Source organism: Eublepharis macularius, chromosome 5 (assembly GCF_028583425.1).
Source record: "Eublepharis macularius isolate TG4126 chromosome 5, MPM_Emac_v1.0, whole genome shotgun sequence".
Classification (NCBI taxonomy): Eukaryota; Metazoa; Chordata; class Lepidosauria; order Squamata; family Eublepharidae; genus Eublepharis; species Eublepharis macularius.
In genome coordinates this window covers 100,036,076-100,058,238 of record NC_072794.1, presented here as the reverse complement: position 1 = coordinate 100,058,238, position 22,163 = coordinate 100,036,076, and the positions used below count along the sequence as shown (strand labels likewise).

At 39.3% G+C, this 22,163-nt stretch overlaps 1 protein-coding gene across 4 annotated transcripts in view; it reads left to right on the top strand.

Moving 5' to 3' along the window:
• ST3GAL3 (ST3 beta-galactoside alpha-2,3-sialyltransferase 3) overlaps positions 1–22,163 on the top strand; it is a 459,765-nt gene that overhangs the window by 123,952 nt on the left and 313,650 nt on the right. The gene's annotated exons all lie outside the window — the stretch shown is intronic.

Here is a 22,163-nt window from a genome sequence, read left to right as displayed (position 1 = left end):
AAAAAGCTGGTTCATTTACACATGCATATGCAGTATTGGATTTCTTATCACAATGGTTTACTATCCTTAGTAGTCTTTAAAAAGCTGCGTCTATGCCTGAGAGTTTACATATTGTTGTTTCTTTATCGACTAAAGTCTCTGTCCTTAATGCATAACATCCTTTTAAGTTATATGAATATAAGTTATAAATCAGAATTCCCTGCCAAAACCACTGCAGCATGGCCTTTGTGTTTTCTCAGACGAAATATTCAGTGGGCTTGCTGTGTCCTTGTTCATTGAACTGATCTTTCTTAATTAGAAGCCTTTGTTCATCTAAGAATTCCATCAACAGTGGTTGATCTTACATTGAGGTCTGGCTTTCTGTATTTGAGACAAGAGTCTCCACTCTTGTGGGGTTAGTCTGAAGTGTAGAGGGCACAGTAATGCTGTGTGCTAGAGATGGGCATGAACTGCAAGACGAACTAAAATTCGTCACGAACTGGGTCGGTTCATGCTTCGCAAACCAGCAGTTCATGGAAGCCCATTTTCCATGAACTTCCACAAACTGGTCTGCCAGTTCATTTGGTTCGTGTAAAAGCCCAATACCCCTTTCTGCGAAGCAGCACGGAAAGAGGCATTTAACCCCCCAATCAGCTGCTTGTCGGGGATCTCCCCGACAAGCAGCTGATCCAAGCTGGTGGGGGGTGAAATGCCGCTTTCCCTGCCGCTGTGAAGCAGCACAGAAAGGGGGATTTAAACCCCAGATCAGCTGCTTGTTGAGGATCTCACCAACAAGCAGCTGATCCAAGCCTGCGGGAATGAAATGCCCCTTTCCCTGCCACTGTGAAGCAGCACAGAAAGGGGCATTTAAACCCCCGGATCAGCTGCTTGTCAGGGATCTCTCTGCCAAGCAGCTTATCCAAGCTGGTGGGGACTGAAATGCCCCTTTCTGTGCTGCTTCGCAGCAGCATGAAAAGGGGTATTTAAACCCCATGAACCGGTTCGCTAACTGGGGCAAGTTTGTGATTGTTAGTGGTTTGTGGTTCGTGAAATGGGACAAACACGAACTACATGGTTTGTTTTCCCTCCGGTTCGTGCCCACCTCTGCTGTGCACTTCTTCTAATATCTAGATCTAAACTGGAAAGATTTTCTGCTTACAAATATTGGCTACAGTTAGGTGCCAGTTTGAAAATCCTGGCTATTCATGGGTTTTTAACACATGGATATAATGTACAGTAAGAAAGGTTTTGCAATGTGAGTTGAAAATGGGGAGCACTTCTGCAATCTTAAAAGAAGACAGATAGTGAAGAGAGAGAGCGAAGAAAAGGTTTGTTTAAAGAAATGCATACTTTTTTCCAGTAAGCTGCTACCTTAGTGTTTTTCAGTATATATATGGCTATGTTGGGTAAGGGCTGTCTTCTCAAATGCAGCAAAGCTTGGTTACAGTTAGGCTTTCTAAATCTTTAGTATTAAACCATAAAAGAAGTACTAGCCTGTGTTGGCAGTGAGTGAACAGGTGATTAGAATCACAAGTTGGTGCTTCAGTGTCGTACTGTATTTTTCAGCACAATAAACTGTCTTCTGTAAATAACTGTTCCAGGCTAAAAATTACGTATTTTTCAAAAATCTAAATTCTGTAACCAGAATTAATCACACAGGTTCTGAAAACATTTGTGAATTTCGAAGCTTTTCGTGGCTTTGCTTCTTTTTGTGGAGTATTTAGGCATTTTATTTCTATGAGGGAATGGGTTAGCATGCTTGGTCTTCCCCATTTTTTAAAAAAATGGTGTGTGTATGTGTATCATACTGTGGTGTAGGGGTGCTACTGTGCCACTGTGCAGCCACAGCTTCCACAAAAAAAGACCATTGCTGTGGCTTTACTTTGGACTGGAATGTGAGAAGAAATACTTCTGCAATTAGCAATATTCACACGGGTTCAGGAAACATTAATGAATTTGCCAAATGTGCATGTAATAAAGGGTGGCAGGAGTTTGAAAATGCTTTTCCTATTAACTCCCAAGCCCTTCTTTCTATGCTAGCCTCCTAGACCCTTTTATACTGCCTTATAAAATCATTGAGCAGCTGGTTTCGAGTGCGTGGCTCATACAAATCCTTTCATGCAGAGTGACGCAGTGTACATGGCCACTTCATCAGCAAAGGAATTATGATCAGGTGAATTCATTACACACTTGAATGTTAATAAGTAGAGGAGTGTGATGAAGAATCTGGAGCAAGTGTGTATGTTTAAGAAGCCTGGAAAAGAATGCATTTCCCTGTTTCTTAGGGGGAAGAATGTCTTAAATGCCATATGAGTAATTCCAGCTCAGAAAATTGGCATGTGTAGAGTTTAGTGGAAAATAAGTAAACTCAGAACTACTATGCTCATCTTCGGTCTTCTGTGCAGTCCCACATTGGAACTGCGCAGGCACAGGCTGGCCCTGGAGATAGATTTTTCAAGTTCTCAAAGGCAAGGGGCGCTCTACCCCAGCAACATGCTAGCATGTGGGTGTTTCCTGCCGAAATGTGGTGTTGCTGGGCAGAGCACCCCTTATTCCCTCAGTTCCTTTTTCACTGCCAATGGAGAAGGATCTTCCTCTGGCTCTCCTATGCTTCATAGCTGATCTGTTTACCGACTGTATACCAACCATTGACCGTCCACCAACTCTCCTCAGCGTTTTGACCGTCTACCATTCATGTTATCGATCCCTGACCATCTACCGACCCTTCTTTTGCTCTATGCTCTCTATGTTATTTTTTTTTTGAAAAAATTTTATTGGGTTAGAATCCGTTATTTTTACATTTACATTCAATTTTCCCCAAATTTTTCATTTCTAACCCCCTCCCTTTCCCCCCCTTTTGTTGACTTCCAACAGTTTTCCAACCCTTTGTCCCTTTTCCCTTACTTCTATTAAATTCCTCTATCTAAAACAAATATATATTCTCCATTATACTAAGCAGTACATCCTTAACTATTTTTCTTATTATATACCCAAACTGTAAGTCTTTGTTTCCATCTTAGATAAACAATTTATCCCATTTTCCATTTTTAAATATTTCTATATATCATAAACCTATATATCATAAACCATAAAAATCTTACACATTTAAATCAAACAATTTGACTTATTCTCTATATATTACTCATTATGTCTTTTTATGGTAATTCTATATAACTCTCATCACATAGTCAATCAATTTGACTCGTCTATACCTTCAGACATTCAGTTTGGTACATTATACAAATCTTATCAAAGAAAGAAAATATTGTTGGTTACTCAATCCTTATATTTAATCCTTATAGTTAATTATTTTCTATCAATATTCTATTTATTAACCTATATATATCTATATATATGTCTATCTGTTAATCTAACTGCTTATAGATTCACATTTATCTCTTCTCCCCCCGGTAAAGTCACCCCCCTCTACATTTTATTATACTTCAGTAGTTCTCAAACTGCCACAGTTTTCCTCCCACCTCCCATTTCTTCTCCAAATATTGTTTCAGCTTCTCCCAGTCTGTGTTAAACTGCCCTGAGTCCAGATTTCTCAGTTTTCTTGTCATCTTGTCCATTTCAGCCATGTACAGCAATTTGTAGATCCAATCTTCGATAGTTGGCACTTCCTGTACTTTCCATTTTTGCGCATACAATAGTCTAGCTGCTGCCGTCATATAAAATATCAGCGTCCTGTGATGGGCTGGAATTCCCTCCATTCCCAAGTTCAGTAGCAGGAGTTCTGGGTTCTTATTAACTTGAAATTGTAAAATTTCACTCATTTCTCTTATTATTACCCCCCAGTACTGCCTGGCTACCTCACACGACCACCACATATGATAGAGGGAGCCCTCATGCTTCCTACATTTCCAGCATTTATTAGAAGTGTTCAAATTCCCTAGCGCAATCTTCTTTGGTGTCATGTACCAACGATAGATCATTTTGTAGATGTTCTCTTTGATATTTGTACATGTCGTTGTCTTCATTGTAGTCTTCCACAAGTATTCCCATGCCTCCATTGTTATTTCTTTATTAAAATTTATAGCCCATTTCACCATTTGTGTTTTAACTGTCTCATCCTCAGTATACCATTTCAACAGTACTTGGTATACCTTGGATATTCTTTTCTTGTCCTCTTTAAGAAGGGTCTGCTCTAGCTCCGAATTCTCTATTCGTATACCTCCTTTTACAGAGTCCGAGTTATACAAATCTCTGATCTGTCTATACTGGAACCAATCGTAATTAGGTGATAGTTCCTCTTGCGTCTTTATTCTAAGTTTAGATGCTTCTACTTTAGTTATTTCTTTGTATGTTAAACATTGTCGTTCATTATCAACAGCTCTCGGGTCTATCACCTCATATGGAACCACCCACCAAAGAGTTCCTTCTTGTAGATAAATTCTGTACTTCTTCCAGATTGTGTATAGACTTCTCCGTACAAAATGGTGCAGGAACATCGAGTTGACCTTTACTTTGTCGTGCCATAGGTATGCGTGCCATCCAAATATTTTTTTATATCCCTCTAGGGCTAATAATTTCTTGTTCTTTAATGTCATCCACTCTTTCAGCCAAACTAGGCAGATTGCATCATGATAAAGTCTCAGGTTGGGCAGTTGCATTCCGCCTCTTTCCTTTGCATCTTGTAAAACTTTCATTTTCACTCGAGGCTTCTTGCCTGCCCATACAAAATCTGATATTTTCCTCTGCCATTTTTCAAATTGTTTAGAGTCTCTGATGATTGGTATTGTCTGTAGCAAAAACATCACTCTTGGTAACACATTCATTTTGACTGCTGCAATCCTACCCAACCATGACAGATTGAGCCTATTCCATTTAATCAAGTCTCTCTCAATCTGAGTCCATAGTTTTTCATAATTATTCTTGAATAAATCTATATTCTTTGCAGTCAGTTCAATTCCCAAATATTTCACCTTACTTGTTACTTCACAGTCCGTTGTTTCCATTAACAATTGTTGTTTCTGCTTAGTCATATTTTTACATAGTATCTTTGACTTCTTTTTGTTGATATAGAAACCTGCCAAGTCTCCAAACTCCTTGATCTTATCTATCACTTTTGGCATGTTCTCCAATGGGTCCTCTACGATTAACATTATATCATCCGCGAATGCTCTGACCTTGTATGAGTAGTCCTTTATTTTTATTCCTCGAATTTCCTCGTCTTGTCGTATTTGTATCATCAGGATCTCCAATACTAAAATGAACAACAGTGGAGACAACGGGCAACCTTGTTCCTTTACTTATAATCAGTTTCTTAGTCAATTCATCGTTCACCACAATTGCTGCAGTCTGGTCTCTGTAGATTTCCTTAATTGCTCTGATGAATCTTTCTCCTAATTGTAGCTTTTCCATAGTGGCAAACATAAAGTCCCAGTTTAAATTGTCAAATGCCTTTTCAGCGTCAACAAAGAAGAAACCAACCTCTTTATCACAACGCTTATCATAATATTCAATAGCATCAATCACTGTCCTTAAATTGTCTCTTATTTGTCTGTCTGGCAAAAAGCCTGCTTGCTCCTCCTCTATAACTTCCGAAAGCCACCCCTTCAGTCTCTCCGCCAGTATCTTCGCAAAAATTTTATAATCATTGTTGAGTAACGATATAGGTCTGTAATTTTTCACATTAGTCAAATCTTGGCCCTCTTTTGGGATCAATGATATGTTCGCTTCAGACCAAGTGTCTGGAATCCTTTGATCCCTTAGAACTCCATTGATCACCTCCTTTAGGAATGGTGCCAGCTCATTGGCCATAGTCTTATAAAATTTAGCTGTAAGTCCATCTGGCCCTGGCGCCTTTCCTAGATTTGCAGATTGTATTGCCTTACTTATTTCCTCATCCGTTACTTCACTATTCAGTTTATTTCTCCAAGCGTCCGAGATTTCTGGTAGCATCATTTTCTCCAGATATGAAGCTATTGAGTCTTTATTTACCTCTTTCTTGTTGTACAGTTTAGCGTAGAATTTATAAAAGGCTCTACTAATGGTAGTCTGTTCCAAATACGTTTTGTCATCTTCACAAATTTTATTTATTGTTTTCTTTTCCCTTCTCTTCTTCAGTTGCCATGCCAGGTACTTCCCAGGTTTATTTGCACCCTCAAACGCTTTCTGATTCAGCCTTTTGAGATTCCACTCCAATTCTTTATTGCTCATTGCTGTTAGCTGTTCTTGCAATATTTTAATTTCCTGGTATAATTTCTTTTTCCCTGGTCTCTTTTTTAACTGTATTTCCTTAGCTTTTATTTTCTCCTCAATCTCTTGTCTCTTCTCCTCTTTCTTCTTTCTTGCTCTACCATTTAAGTCCATTAGTATGCCCCTTATAACCGCCTTGTAAGCATCCCAAACTTTATCAGTTGGTACTTCTTTATTCACGTTGTATTGTATGAAAAACTTTGTCTCTCTTCTCAATATTTCCATATTCTCTTTTTCCTGTAGCAAGTCCTCATTTATTCTCCATGCTTTCCTTTTTCTCCTTTTCCCTAATTTCCACATAATTGGGTTATAATCTGAGCCTACCATCGGCATTATTTCTACATCTTTAGTCCATAACGCCAAATCTTTTGAGGCCCAGATCATGTCAATTCTTGATAGTGTGGAGTGCCTTGCAGAATAAAAAGTAAACTGTCTGCTTTTAGGATATTCTCTCCTCCATACATCTTCAAGAGTCTCTTGTTGAATCAGCTCAAAAAAGAGCTTTGGTAATAGTCCTCTTTTCTTTTGTGCCATTGTAGTCTTTTTATCCAGTTCCAAGTCTGTCACTCCATTGAAGTCTCCAGCAAGAATTATCTGATCATATGAAAGATCATCTAAATGCTTCCTCAAATCCTCAAAGAAGCTCTCTTTTGCACCATTAGGTGCGTAAATTCCGACTACCAACACTCTCTTTAGGTTCCAAGTACATTCCACTGCTACAAATCCGGCTTCCACATCTTTCATTATGAATTTTGGTTGTAGCTCCTCTTTTACATACAACACCACTCCTCTTTTTTTCTTACTTGAGGCCGCTACAAAGTCCTTGCCCAATTTTCCCAGTTTTAAATATTTTACATCCTGTTTTCGAATATGAGTCTCTTGCAAACAAACAATATCACATTTTTGTTTTAGTAGCCAGTGAAAAATATTTTTTCTCTTATTCGGTGAATTTAGTCCATTTACATTCCAAGATAATACTTTACACTCCATATTCATAATCTTGTTGGTAAGTCTTTTTCATTGTCCCTTATAAATCGCTCCATCTCCCGCTCAGATCTGATACGCTTTTTGGCACCTCCAAATTCGAAGGACAAACCCTCTGGGAGCTCCCATCTGTACCTGATTTTCATGTCCTTCAACATCTGGATTAGCGCTTTATATTTTTTCCGATCTAGTAACACTGATCTGGGTAGTTCCTTCATTATAATGATTGTCTTGCCATCGATCTCCAATGGATCTTGAAACTGTTTAGTCACAATCTTCTCTTTCATGTTTCTTGTTGTAAATTGTACAATCACATCTCTTGGTACTTTCCTCTGGGTTGAAATTCTCGAGTTCACACGATATGCCACATCTAGGATAGCCACAACTTCCTCCTTCTCCTTCCCCAGGTATTCAGCTAACACCTCCGTCATCTGCTCTTGCGCTGTCTTTCCTTCCGTTTCCGGCAGGCCGCGAAATCTCAGCTGCTTCTCCATATGTCTACTTTCCGCAACCGCCATCCTTCCCCTCATCAGCCTCATCTCTGTTTGTTGCGTATCTTCTAAGTTCTCCATCGCTCCTTCTACTGTTTTAACTCTCTGCTGCGTCCCTTGTAATTCACTTTGTATTGTTTCCATACCTTTCTTCACTTCTGACAGCTCCGATTTTACTTCTGACAGCTCCGATTTTACTGTCTGTTTAACCTCTTTGATCAGCTCCAATTTCATGTCTTTAAATTCTTTAATCACCTCCAAAAGTTTTTTATCCAGGTTTTCTATTGCCGATTGCCACTCTTTCTTCGACATCGTGGGGCTTGCTTTGGCTCGCTCCCACGAGTCCGCTCTCTTCCTTAGCTCCGTGGCGTTAAATTTAGTACCTTTTTTATTTCAAATGTCCCGGTCTTCTTGCATAAATTGATTTTAAAGGGTCCAAAATGTCGGGCGTCTTTTCTCTATGGTCTCTCTATGATTTTATAATCCAATATGGCCTACTTCCTTTTCCGCTGAGGCCGCAACCCTTCCCCTCTCGAAGATGGCGATTCCCTTCTTCCTGCCCTCCAGCAAGGGCCGCTTCTCTCCAGCCGCTCTATTGTTGTTACGCACTTCCTGTCTCCCGTCTTCCCACAGCAGATCTCGCGATGGTGTCTTTTTCTCACAGCTCCAAAGCCACAGGTATTCAAAACAATAGTCCGATTTCTTTAATAACTTCTTTAAACTTAGTCTCTTTTCAAATACAACTCCTGCCGAAGCTTCCCCTCCTTTTCACTAGTCTGTTGCAGTTTAAAAGTCTACTTTTTTTTCCTCTCTGTTTTTATCAATCTGTCCCGTATCGGAAGATAGTGATCTTTACCTTCCCTTCACTTTCCTCGGGTTGTAATCGCTGTTTCGATTTCAAGTTATCCTTTCCACTTCTTCCCCCAATCGAAGCTTGGGTATGTAGGTCTTATGCCAGCCGAATTGGCCCCAAAACTGCCGCAGAGATTGTAGCCGACCCGTCGCAAGGTGGGACCTCAAGGATCGGGAGGGGACCCCTTACGCAGAGCCCCCCCTCGTCCGAGATCTAACTCACCCTAGGGTCTTGAGCGTTCTTTGCCTGCTCTCCCCCTGAGAGCAGTCGGCTGCGGGCTATTTTCACCCCGCCGGCCGCTTAAAACGGCAGTCCGGTCAGCTCCGCAAATGGAGCTGCGTTAGACCTCCATGAATCCCAAACCGGAAGTTCCCTATGCTCTCTATGTTATGATGTCCCAAAAGGTGCTTTTCAAAAGATGCAAGACCTGCGACACTAAGATGGCACACATGGATGAGCGTGACCTCTGTCTTCTCTGTCTGTGGGAATCAAATAATGTCTCTGCCTGCTGACATTGCCAGCAGTTCACCCCCAAAGCCCGAAGTGATTGTGCTTGGCGCCTCAAGGCAGTACTCTGGGAGATGGCCCTGTCAGGGTCTGACAAGAAGGCAGCAAAACCATCTGCCAAGCAGGTTCCTGGCCATCATTCCAAATTATTGGTTCTGAAACTCCACATCTTGAATCCGACAGCCTGTCAACCACTGCTTCTGACAACATCATCAGAATCCATTGCTGCTTCGTCCTGACAACCCAAACGCAAAGCGGCCGCCAGTAAGCGCAAATCACCACAAAGAGCTGATAGCACATCCTTGGAACCACTGACCAAAAAGAGCAAGTCCAAGTCAAAGCATCTCAAAAGACCAGCTTCGACATCATTTCAACCTCACCATCACTCGCCCTCTTCTACTCCCACCTTGGTGATAGAAGAGGAAATGCCTCCAATGCCTGCTACCCTATCATCACCTTCAACACTGACCATCCAAGATGTGGAAGATGAAGAACTTAGCCCTACCGAGGAATTTAGGCCTTCCTTCACCCTGGATCTGGTGCTTCCGGTTCCGACTCTGGTTCCATTGAGACAGGGATCCTTCACTCAACCAGGGACTCAGAAAATTTACTGCAGCGATCAATAGCTTGGAACCCGCTGATGGTGCCACCCAGGTTGCCTCATCAATCGCTTGCACCTTAGCAACAGATTACAGCCATCCCCCAACAGATGCTGAACTGGCAGGAATTCTTCTCTTGACTACAAAATGCCTCCTCATTTACCTTGTCTCTGAACCCTCCACCATCAGTTTGCTTAGTTCCGGCCAAATCCTCGGCACACAAGCATTGAAACCGATCCCTGTCCTCATCGGGATCTAAAGAAGCTGAGGATCATGGATTCCAATCCGACATCACCTCAGACATTGTGTCTGATCCATCACCGGACGAACTAGTCGAAGGAACCAGCTCATCTCCCCAAGCAAGGACTTCAGGTTATTTTTGGAGCAGATGTTGAGAATGGCATGCGCCTTAGACTTGGATGTCTCAGCATCCACACTCAAGCCCAAGAGTAAGGTCCTCCAAGCCTTATAGAATGATTCTCCCACTTCATTAGCCTTCCCAGACATCGAAGATTTGTTAGACATCGCACATGGCATCTGGGAAAAACTTGCTTCCATGGCTGCTACTTTCCGCAGTATTGAAAACCACTACAGTATCAAGCAATGGGATTGCACCTTCTTGTTCAGTCATCCACAACCATCCTCTTTGAGGCAGAAGAGGTCCAGTCTAAAGCATGCTTTGGATTCCATTCCTCTCCTGTGGATAGAGATGATTGCAAACTGGACATTCTAGGAAGGAAAATATACTCTTCTGCGGCACTCAACTTCTATATTGCCAACTATCAGGCAATTACGGAGTCATATAATTTATTCCTCTAGGACCATCTGTCCCACTAAATACAAGAGCGACACAACAAGAAATCCTTTGTCAAGGTCCTCCAGGGTGAATCAATTTGATTGGCCAAACAACAAATGGCGAGAAGAAAGCATGCTACAGACCACTTTTCCAAATCAATGGCCTCCTCCATCGTAATCTGCCGTCACTTCTGGTTGCACTTTGCAGCCTTGAAACCCTTACAAAATTGGTTTCTTATGCAATTTGACCATTTTTTGACTTCCCAGCAGGTCAAATTCTCCATCCCCAGGTCCATCCTTAGATCTTTGGATTGGTGGACTTCCCACACGAATCTCCTCAGGGGTGTGCCTTTTGGAATTCAACTACCAGACACCTCTCTTATGACAGATGCATCTCTCTTAGGATAGGGCACACACTACAGAACCTTCTCAGTACAGGGGAAATGGTCCCTTTTAGAATCTAGAATGCACATTAATATTATAGAACTAAGAGCAATCTGTTACTCTCTTATTTCCTTTGCAGATCTCCTATGAGACCAGATAGTGCAGATCCACATGGACAATACTATTGCACTCTTCTATCTCAACAAACAAGGGGGAACAGCTTCCTAATTCATTCCCATTTCTCCACCAAATAAGGGAATGAGGAATGGATGTCAAAATCAACCATGAGCAGTACCCTTAAAGCTCGCATTATCAAAACTTACAAAGCTCAAAATTAGACACACTGGCTGAGATGACTGCCTGCTCAGTTCGAAGTCTCTCAACCAATACAGTCTTTGACATACACACTACAGTTGGTCCACAAAGTGTTCAGCTGGTTGTCAGTATCCACATTCATTGGACACTACAAGATGAACATCTATGACTCAGCTAATGCAGGGTTCTGCAGAAGAGTGTTGCAACATATATTACAATCAGAAGATGATGACCCAGTGAGAAAATGGGGACACTGCTTTGGGAGGTCCCATAAAGATGACCTCTGCCTGAGAGGGACCATTGGATACTTACTGTGAAGTGTCCTTCTCTTCTGAGGAAAGGAGGACATCTTGCCCCTCCCAAAGTCATTATCCACTCTTCTGTTCAATAGGGTCACTTCCTGGTCTATTGTTTCTTGAACTTGCTATTACTTCATTTTCTCTCATTATTGTCTTCTAGAGTGTTGAGTTTGATAGTTTAGAAGGTTGTTAATTGCTTTCGGAGTTGCCAGAACTGAGGAGATGGGTGACTCTCAACAGGAAGACAGGAAGTGGAAATAATTTGTTCATGCCTTCCTGAACAGATGGTGGGAATCACCCACCAAGATATACTCCTTTCCTTAGAGGAGTAGGAACCTTCATGGTAAGTATCCAATGGTCTGTTTTATCTTCCCTCTTCCCAAATATAACTCTCTCAGTAGAAAAGATCAAGAGTCCAGTAGCACCTATAAGACTAACAAAATTTGTGGTAGGGTATGAGCTTTCGTGAGCCACATACCCTACCACAAATTTTATTAGTCTTATAGGTGCTACTGGACTCTTGCTGTTTTCTACTGCTACAGACAGACCAACATGGCTACCCATCTTGATAACTCGCTCAGTTATGGTAATAATTGCTGCAGGATTAGGCTGATGGGTTTATCATATCCCATAAAAGGATTTGGCTTCTCTTATAGCACTAAAACTCATTTAAGGGACTTCCAAATGTTTGTTCCAAGATGAAAGATAGAATGTTTGACTTTGTCTATGGCTCTTCATCCCATTTCTGCCTAGGATTCTGCTTTTCTTGTTCTTGTAACTTCCCAGCTGTCTGTTCAGTAAAATTGCTATTTCTCCTGGCATCCAATATCTTCCTGTGAGGGAGGCATCTCCATATTCTTAGATTAATCCTGACTAAGTCACAAGCAGCTGTAGAAGACCACCTGGAAAGATTTCTCTCTCTGTCTCTCTTCCTTTCTCTTTGAAGGAACAGAAATAAACTTTACTTTAACTGTTTTGTTTTCCAGAGTTTTCTGTCCAAGCTGCTCTAGATAGGGAAGCTTCAGTGAAGGATTTAAGGGCTTATGCCCGTAGGGAAAGTCTTCTCACAGTACTGAACACAATCATACATCTCAGTGTTGCTGGTGCCTGCTCAGGGTGGTTTGTTCACTACACTCAAATCCAATCCCTCCTTTCAGCAGCTTAGTATGAACTTCATAGTCACTAAACTTGGAGCCTCCCCACCTGACCTCATCAGTGGAGGTGGCTACTTACTCATTATTGTGGCAACAAATAATAAGACCTGAGCAAAATCTGTTTACCCTCTCTCCTTGGGACATCTGTTCAACTCAACTTTCCTTTAGTGAGTGCAAAAGAAGATTAAAAAGGTAAGGCCCAATTCCCCAGACTTTTCAAGCACAAGAAAAAGTGTAAAGCAGGTTTGTGTTTCCCAGCTGGGATCAGACCAATGTTAGATAGAACTCCTAGAGCACTACATTGCTCAGGTGTCTATATATGGGGAAGAATCTTCTTCCCAAGGAAGAATTAATTGGAGAAAGGTACTATCCCTGGCCAGGAGGATGTGTAATCTTAGTGAGTAGATTTTCCTACCTCCTCCAGGAAGAACAAGATATTTACAGAAGAAGTAAAATTCTCTTTTCTGAGTGGTGAGTACTTCATTTATATGTACTATACGGCTCCTCTAATCTGCTTGAGGTATTTGTTCATGATAGATGGCGGTATGTATTGGACAAAGTAAACAATGCATAAAGTCTGTTGGAGAAGAGCCTCAGTACTACTAAAGTTGTGTATATATGGCTGAATGCCGTAATTTTAACTGTTAAACTTTGCAAGTATTTGGCATGTACGCAGCATATGATTACCTAAAAATGTAAAGCACATACATTATAAAATGATATAAATGAAAACGAGCATTTCGTTCTTCATACATAGCTATTTGTTCTAGCAGTTTCATAAAACATGGATCTTTCCCCCCTCAGTTCATCTATTTTTCACAGTTCAGCAAATTCAGCACGTTTTTAAGTATGGGATGAAAGGGGATTTTTTTTTTTGCTATAAACCCTATTTAAGTTCAAACACTTCCATTTTCCTTGCAATTTAATTCTACCTCTCTCCACTGAGCTTGCAGTGCCTGTTGTAGCTATTAACTCCTTGTATTATCTTCCTGATTCAGATATTCTTTTAAAGTCAAGTTATCAAATTATTTTGCCATATCCTTTGGAATATTATGGTGGTGTGTGTGTGTGTGTGGCCATTCTAATTTGATTGTTGTCTACTGGTCATAAAGCATACCAGTCTTTCTTGTATGACCCTTGCATTCTCTCATCTCCTTTTTGTATGTGCTAGAGCTGGTATCCTGTGCCTTTCCAGGATCAAACTAGCATTGATGCTTCCCTAATACCCTGTCCTTGATTTATGAGAATATCAGAAGGAGAATAAAATTGTATTCTCCTATCAGTTAAATTTGTGGGAATTTACAGATTTACTAACTTTGTTGATTTACTGAAGAGAAATAGAACTTGTGAGACAATACCATATTTGGGTCAATTGTAGAAGGCTTTTTAATGCTAAAAATCATATATAAAACTGTTTCTCAAGATGGTGAAGGTTAAACAAATTGCTGTTACTATGCCTGGCCCTATTTTCCTAGTTTTACCAGAGTGGTCTTTACTTGGCCTGGAGGAAGGAATTCAGTAGAGGCAAACATTTAACTTGAATAGGAACAGATCATACTGTTATAAAATTGTGCAAAAGCCCTTCATGCACAATGAGGAGAAATAGGGATCAATTTGGAAACATAAAAGGAAGACATTTCTTCAGCATCATGAAGATTATGCAGAACATTTGGAAATCAAAATACCTAAGCAGAACCTAGAAGATGTTTAATTACTATCAAGTTAGATATTAATTTTGATAGCCGATTAGATAGTTTCTTGAAATCAAATATAATAGCATGATGCGGAGATTGGCAGATTGGATAGTGTGTTCACTAATAGTTGTGTCAAGTTTTGATGTGCCCATTCTATACATTTGTTTTTGGAGATGATAAGATGTCATCACATATGTCCACCTGCCTCCCATGCTGCCCCTTTCCAGTACAAATTTTAATGGTAACATGAGATACAAATTTCTTTTCCAGATAGTCTTTTGGGGGATTCTTGGGGAAATTTGACAGGGCTAGGGCCCACTACTCTTTTGAAACCTTTTGAATCCTAAATTTTCTAATTGTTCCTTTGTGGAGATTTTTTGAATAACTATTTTTGTTCTTTTTCTGGCATCAACCATTTTGCAGCAAAGTTTAGCTTTTTGTTTTAGGAAATTATCCTCCCCAAATATGTCTTCTATGAGATGCATGACAGGTTAAATTGGAGGCATTATTATATATAGCATTTTATCCAATGAAAGTGTTACAAGATGCAAAAGAAAGAGGCGGAATGCAACTGCCCAACCTAAGACTTTATTATGACGCAATTTGTTTAGTGTGGTTGAAAGATTGGATGATGCTGAAAAACCGGAAATTACTGGCCTTAGAAGGATATAAAAAAATATTCGGATGGCATGCATATTTATGGTATGATAAAGTAAAAGCGGACTCTATGTTCTTACATCATTATATTCGGAGAAGCCTATTCACAACTTGGAAGAAGTACAGAAATTACCTACAAGATGGAATCCCCTCATGGGTGGTTCCATATGAAGTAATAGATCCGAGAACTGTCGATAATGAACAACAGTGTTTAACATACAAGGAGATAACCCGAATGGAATTTTCTAAATCCAAAATAAAGACGCAGGACGAGTTGTCTCCAAGTTACTATTGGTTTCAGTACAGACAGATCAGAGATCTTTATAATTCGGACTGTGTGAAGGGAGGGATAAGAATGGAGAATTCGGAATTAGAACAGGCACTTTTACAAGAGGATAAAAAGGAAATCTCTAAGGTATATAAAGTGCTGCTGAAATGGTATACTGAAGATGAAACAGTTAAAGTGCAAATGGTGAAGTGGGCTATAAACTTTAATAAGGAAATGACAATGGAGGCGTGGGAATACTTGTGGAAGAATACAGTGAAGATCACGACATGCACCAATATTAAAGAGAATGTCTACAAAATGATTTATCGTTGGTATATGACACCAAAGAAAATTGCGCTAGGGAATTTGAATACGTCTAATAAATGCTGGAAATGTAAAAAGCATGAGGGATCTTTGTATCATATGTGGTGGACTTGTGAGGTAGCTAGGCAGTACTGGGGGGAAATAATAAGAGTAATAAGTGAGATTTTACAATTTCAAATTAATAAGAACCCAGAACTCCTGCTACTGAACTTGGGAATGGAGGATATTCCAGCACAATATAGGACATTGCTATTTTACATGACAGCAGCGGCTAGACTTTTGTACGCGCAAAAGTGGAAAGTGCAAGAAGTGCCAACTATTGAGGACTGGATTTATAAATTGCTGTACATGGCGGAAATGGACAAAATGACAAGGAAACTGAGAGACCTTGATCCAGGACAGTTCAACACGGATTGGGAGAAGCTGAAACAATATTTAGTGAAGAAATAGGAGGTGGGAGGAGAACTGTGGCAGTTTGAAAATTACTGAAATACAATAAAAGTAGAGGGAGGTGACTTTACTGGGGGGTGGAGAGGTAAATGAGAATTTCTAAGCAACTATTTTATTAGACTATTATATATAGCATTAAGTATTATAGGTGTTATTACAAGAATTATAATGATAGAAATTAACTAATTATAAGGATAGAAACTAATTAATTTCATTTCTGGCAATAATTGTATAATGGAGATAATTTTATAATTGCAATGAAGGAATTTAAGTAAGGTGGGAAAATATATATTAATGTATAGATCATGTATTAAGTTGATTGAATTGGTTTGGAGGTATATATGGGTCAAATTGGTTGACTATTTTTGGTGGATAGTTGCATAATGAAAGAATAATACAATTATATAATTAAAACAGTATGAAGATAAGATATGTAGAAAAAGTAATATATAGAGTATAAGTTAAATTGGTTGACTTATATTGAATGTACTGTTTATAGAAGTATCTAAAATTATGCTAAATGAGGGATAAATTGTTTGTCCCATATTGAAGATGAGATTATAAGATAGAGTATAGAGTACCAAAATTAGCTAAATGATTATTATCAAAAGAAAATATGCCAAGAATGTATTATTTAGTTATGTATTATTTAGTTGTTAAAGTAAGTAGGAAGACAGAAGGAGCACTGTGTTATATAGATAAGCTTAGAAGAAAGTGAAAGTTTACGTTTGACAGATAGAATAAATTTAAAATGAGTAAGGGAAAAGGGACAAGGGGTTGGAAAACTGTTGGAAGTCAACAAAAGGGGGGGAAAGGGAGGGGGTTAGAATTGGAAAAATTAAAGGAAACTGATTGTAATGTACAATTTAATGACATCTAATCCAATAAAAAAATTTTTAAAAAATATATAGCATTTTATCCATTATTATTTTGAGAGAGTTTTTAGAAAGGCTAAATGGCAGGTAAAATGCAGCAGGTTAAGTGCAACATCCTTTATGGTTGACACTTTTGCTTTTTCCTAATCCATCTTTTCTTCTGCATGATTATGTGCAACACATCCCAGTTTTTATCAACAGTGTTTTAATTTAAATTTTACCATTTGATAGTTTTATCATGAATGAAATAAAAGAATTAATGGTGAGAGATTTCCTTAAACTTCCTGAAAGTGCAGACATTACTGAATTACTGTTGTCTGTATGTTTTGAACTCATGATAACCTATGGTTCAGGTTACGTCAAATATTGTCAATTTACCGTCTGTTATTTGACAATGCCACATATTGTCAAAATTCCATGAAGCCCAAGAATATCACTATATATATCATAACCTTTATTGGCACAGAATACAATAAGACCTTAAACACTCCCCATTGCCAACCAAAAATAATTATATTAGTTAGCAAATGCTCAATTTAGAATAATATACGATTATTTATGAATTCATTTTAGTCCATACTCCGTATGGTGAAGTCCGTGACCAGATTCAACAACCTACGAGTGTCAATCCTGTTCCCCTTTCTTTCAGGTGGATAATATTGGGATTCCACCACTGATATCTTCGTGGAACAATGCCACTTCCGGTTCTCTATTGCTGCAGCCACAGGCTTCCGACAGTTGGCAACGAGCCCGTTGGCTTGTGATACCTGCTCGTTTCAATGTATCTTCATCCTGGCCAATAATTTCTACAATTGTAATTATCCATTTATCAAGCCATCCTTAATCAGACATTAATAAAGCATTAATAAAGCTAATAGACCTATTGTCTCTGGGACAAATTCGGTCTTGGAGCCGCTTTCAATATTTTTAGATGGGATCCTACAACCTTATGTAAACAAGACAGAAACGTATATTAAAGATACCACCTCCTTTATTAATTACATAGAGGAACTGAACATCCCTGAGGACACATATTTAATGACATTAGATGTGCAGTCCCTTTATACCTCTATTCCCCACCAAGAAGCTAGAGGGATGATAGAGAGTATGCTGATCTCTAGACCATCAGAACATCCATCCACCTCTTCTTACTGAATCTCCTTGATATAATTCTGGGAAGGAATTACTTTAGATTTCAGCAACAATACTATAATCAAATCAGAGGCATGGCGATGGGGTGCCCAGTGGCACCCAGTATCGCTAATTTATATATGACTAACCTTGAGCAGATATACTTTTTAAATTGCACTGTAAATCCCTTTTTCAATCATATTGTATATTTAAACCATTTCATTGATGACGTGTTTTTGGTCCTTTATAAACAAGACAGCGCTAAAGATTGTGTAGAATGGATGAATACTGTGGATCCTAACATCAAATTCACCTCTCATGGAAGCAAACAGTGTATTTCATTTTTGGATGTGGTAGTATACAAGAAATCACCCACAAGATTAGAGGTAAGATCCTTCCAAAAGACTACAGATCGTTGTGCTTACCTGGATTTCACATCTTTTCACAGGAACAACTTAAAGACCAACATTCCATTTGGCCAGTTTTTGAAGTTAAAACGTAATTCTTCAATTCATTTAGATTACGTTAGAGAATCAGAGAGGTTATGTGGTTCTTTCATTTCTAGGGGCTATCCAACCCATGTTGTTCAAAGAGCTCTAGATAGAGCTGACCAAACTCCCAGAGGGGATTTATTACAACCTAAAAATAGAAATGAAAATAAGGATACAGGAATCTCCTGGGCAATTGACTTTTCACCACTGTCAAGTGAAATAGTGAAAATTATTAAAACAAATTGGCATATCAATCAAGATTTACCAGGGTGTAATGGTATACCGAAAATTGGTTACAGGAGACCCTAGAGCTTAAAGGACCTGTTGGTGCATTCAGATTTAAAGATACAACGTCCCCTGTGGAATTGGCCACATGGTCATTTCCCTTGTGGCAGATGTAATGTTTGTGTGCTAAGTACTAATTTAAATTCTTTCAAGCACCCCCATACAGGATTTCCTCTTTATTCTAAATTTTTTTGTACTTGTACAATGGCTAATGTAGTGTATATTATTCAATGCACCTGCCCTTTAATATACATTGAAAGCACCACACGCGAATCTAAGAACACCTCTCCAAAATTCGAACAAAAAATAGAGAGGCACCTTTAGCACAACATTTTGAGGTTCACCATGAAAATGAACGTGAATTTAAATTTTCAGTGTTGGAGGTTGTAAAATTAGCTGACAATATTATTAGATAATTACATCAGGCAGAGTCACAATGGATATTTAGAATGGAGAGTCTTACCTCCAGGGGTTTAAATAATGAAATAGATTTCACTGTGTTTTTGTAATGAAATGTTTATGTTTGACTTCTTGCTGTACCATATTGTGATAATGTAACCTCTCCTTTCTAACTGCATGATTAATGGAATCATATCTCTTTAATTCATAATAAGCTGATAATGATCTCGTTGTTAAATGTAGTATAGCTAATAGGGGCCGTACACAACAGGAAATTGGATGGCTACCATGCCATATGAAATGCATAACATGGAAGAAAACTGCAAGTCCGTCGTATTTAAATGACAATATGCTTTATTAATGTTTGCTTTATTAATGCTTTATTAATGTCTGATTAAGGATGGCTTGATAAATAGATAATTACAATGTAGACATTATTTGCCGGGACGAAGATACATTGAAACGAGCAGGTATCACAAGCTGGCGGGCTCGTTGCCAACTGTCGGGAGCCTGTGGCTGCAGCAATAGAGAACCAGAAGTGGCATTGTTCCACAAAGATATCAGTGGTGGAATCCCAATATCATCTGCCTGAAAGAAAGGGGAAGAGGATTGACGCTCATAGACTGTTGAATCTGATCACAGACTTCACCATACGGAGTATGGACTAAGCTATACGGAGTATGAACTAAAATGAATTGATAAATAATCGTATGGAGTAAGCTATACAGAGTATGGACTAAAAGGAATGTATAAATAATTGTATATTATTCTAAATTGAGCATTTGCTAACTAATATAATTATTTTTTGTTGACACCGGGTAGTGTTTAAGGTTTCCTTGCAGGGCTCTGCTTTAGTTGCATTGATGATATTGGAGACCTCCCTGTTTTTGTGTATAGAATACAATAAAACAGGGATGAAGGAACCCGAGAGATAAATGCCAAGGAGGTAATATAGAATCTCAGCCAGTCAAAAACTATGATGAAATAAAAACAAAATAAAAAAGGTACACAATAAGATCTAAGTAATGAGAACTCCTGCCCTTGACTTGCATACATTAGATAAAAACTCAGCGACTGATGCAGTAATTTCGGGGAACTTATCAGATGGCAAAAAGTTAATTTCGTTATTAATCGTAAGCTTTGCAGAAGACAAAAAAGGGCAATTCCGGTGGTGACACAGGGAGGAATAATGGGGACAACAGAGAAGGATATGTTGCACAGAAGCAGGTTCCTTATAAAAATAAGTACAGACTCTTTCCTTATAGGCGATACCCTTGTATATGCCTGTTAAGACAGCTGAGGGAAAGAGATTGAACCAGGCTAACATGAAGGCTCTATGATGAGAGGGGATTACCAGATTGGAAAAATACTGAGAGATTTGATTTTAGACACTATAGATTGTGACCGTTTCAAGATGTAGGGGTCTGCAGGGAGGAAACTGAAATGGAGGTGAAGCGAATACTTGATAACTGATCCACGCCCATGATTTAACAAGATGTAGTCCCAACTTAGAGCAAAGAGTAAAATAAGCTACAGAATTGGGAAGGCCGAGGATCCTGCATAGGAAAATGGCATTAATGTGTTCTACCTCGTTGTTAAAGTTCTGGATCCACACAGAGATCGCATGCAGCAGGTGTGAGATAACTGTGGCCTGAAAGATCCGAAGAGCATCCAAAACAAATTGATCACCTCTTTGATGAAAGAAACGTGTTATGGCCGCAATCTTATTCCTGGCCAAGATGAGGGAGTGGTCCCAATGGGAGCACCAGTTTAAATTGTACTGAAATAGGATGCCAAGGTATCAAAATAATTTACCTGCTCGATTTCTCTTCCCTCTGTTTTCCAACTAATGCACTTCCAGGATTTAGAGAAAACCAGTATTTTGGTCTTATCGAAGTTTACAAAAAGAAAGTTCTGTCTGCAATAAGCCATAAACCCTGATAGGAGGCACATTAGACCTACCCTGGAGTAGGAAAGAATCACAGCATCATCCACATATAGTAGGATAGGTCCCACAGGGAGATTCAGTTTAGGGGGATGACTGTCAATTTTAACTAGACAAGAAGAGAGATCAGAAAGAAAGAGGTTAAAAACAGAGGGGGCCAGAACACACCCCTGTTTGATTCCCTTAGTCTGGCAAGTGTTTGCAGAATGGAATTTGCGGAGCAGAAACAAAAGACGTTGGTCCATACCTAATCTGTGAAGTTTCTCCCATAAGGGGCCTATTAATAGAGTCGAAAGCTTTACGGAGATCAATAAAAGCGGCGTAGAGCTTTCTACCTGAATAATGTGAATACTTTTCAGCTAGGAAGGCTAAGGTTATACAATGATCCAAGGTGGAGTGATTTTTCATAAATCCAATTTGCTCTCTGCCTGGTAGATTGTGTTCAGCATCCATTCATATAGTTTTTAAAGAAGATGTTTAGCACACAGCTTCCCTAAAATGGATAGGAGGCTTATGGGTCTATAATTATCAATAATGTTAGGCTCACCTAACATTAAAGAAGATTAAGGAACTCCTGGACCCCTCCACCTACAAAAAACTAAAACGGGATCCCACTTGCAAAATCACCAGGCTAACAAATGCACTGATCAAGAATTCCTCACTACATCCCGACACGCACAGAATACTATGCAAGACTGAAGCACAGCCACCTAGACTATATGGACTCCCCAAAATACATAAGGATTCAGTCCCACTCCGACCCATTGTGAGTGCCATTGGTTCACCGACATATGAATTAGCTAGACATCTGGCAGATCTCCTGCAGGACCACATCGGGAAAACCTCATCTTACATCAAAGATTCAGCAGATTTCATCAACAAAATCAGTTCTCTGAAACTCAATCCACAAGACATACTTGTCAGTTTTGATGTTGTATCCCTGTTTACCAAGGTTCCAGTAAAAGACACTATTGCACTTATTAATCAGATTTTCCCAGAGGATGTAACAGCCTTATTCCACCATTGTCTGACAACCAGTTACTTCCAATGGGACAACGAATTCTATGAACAGATGGATGG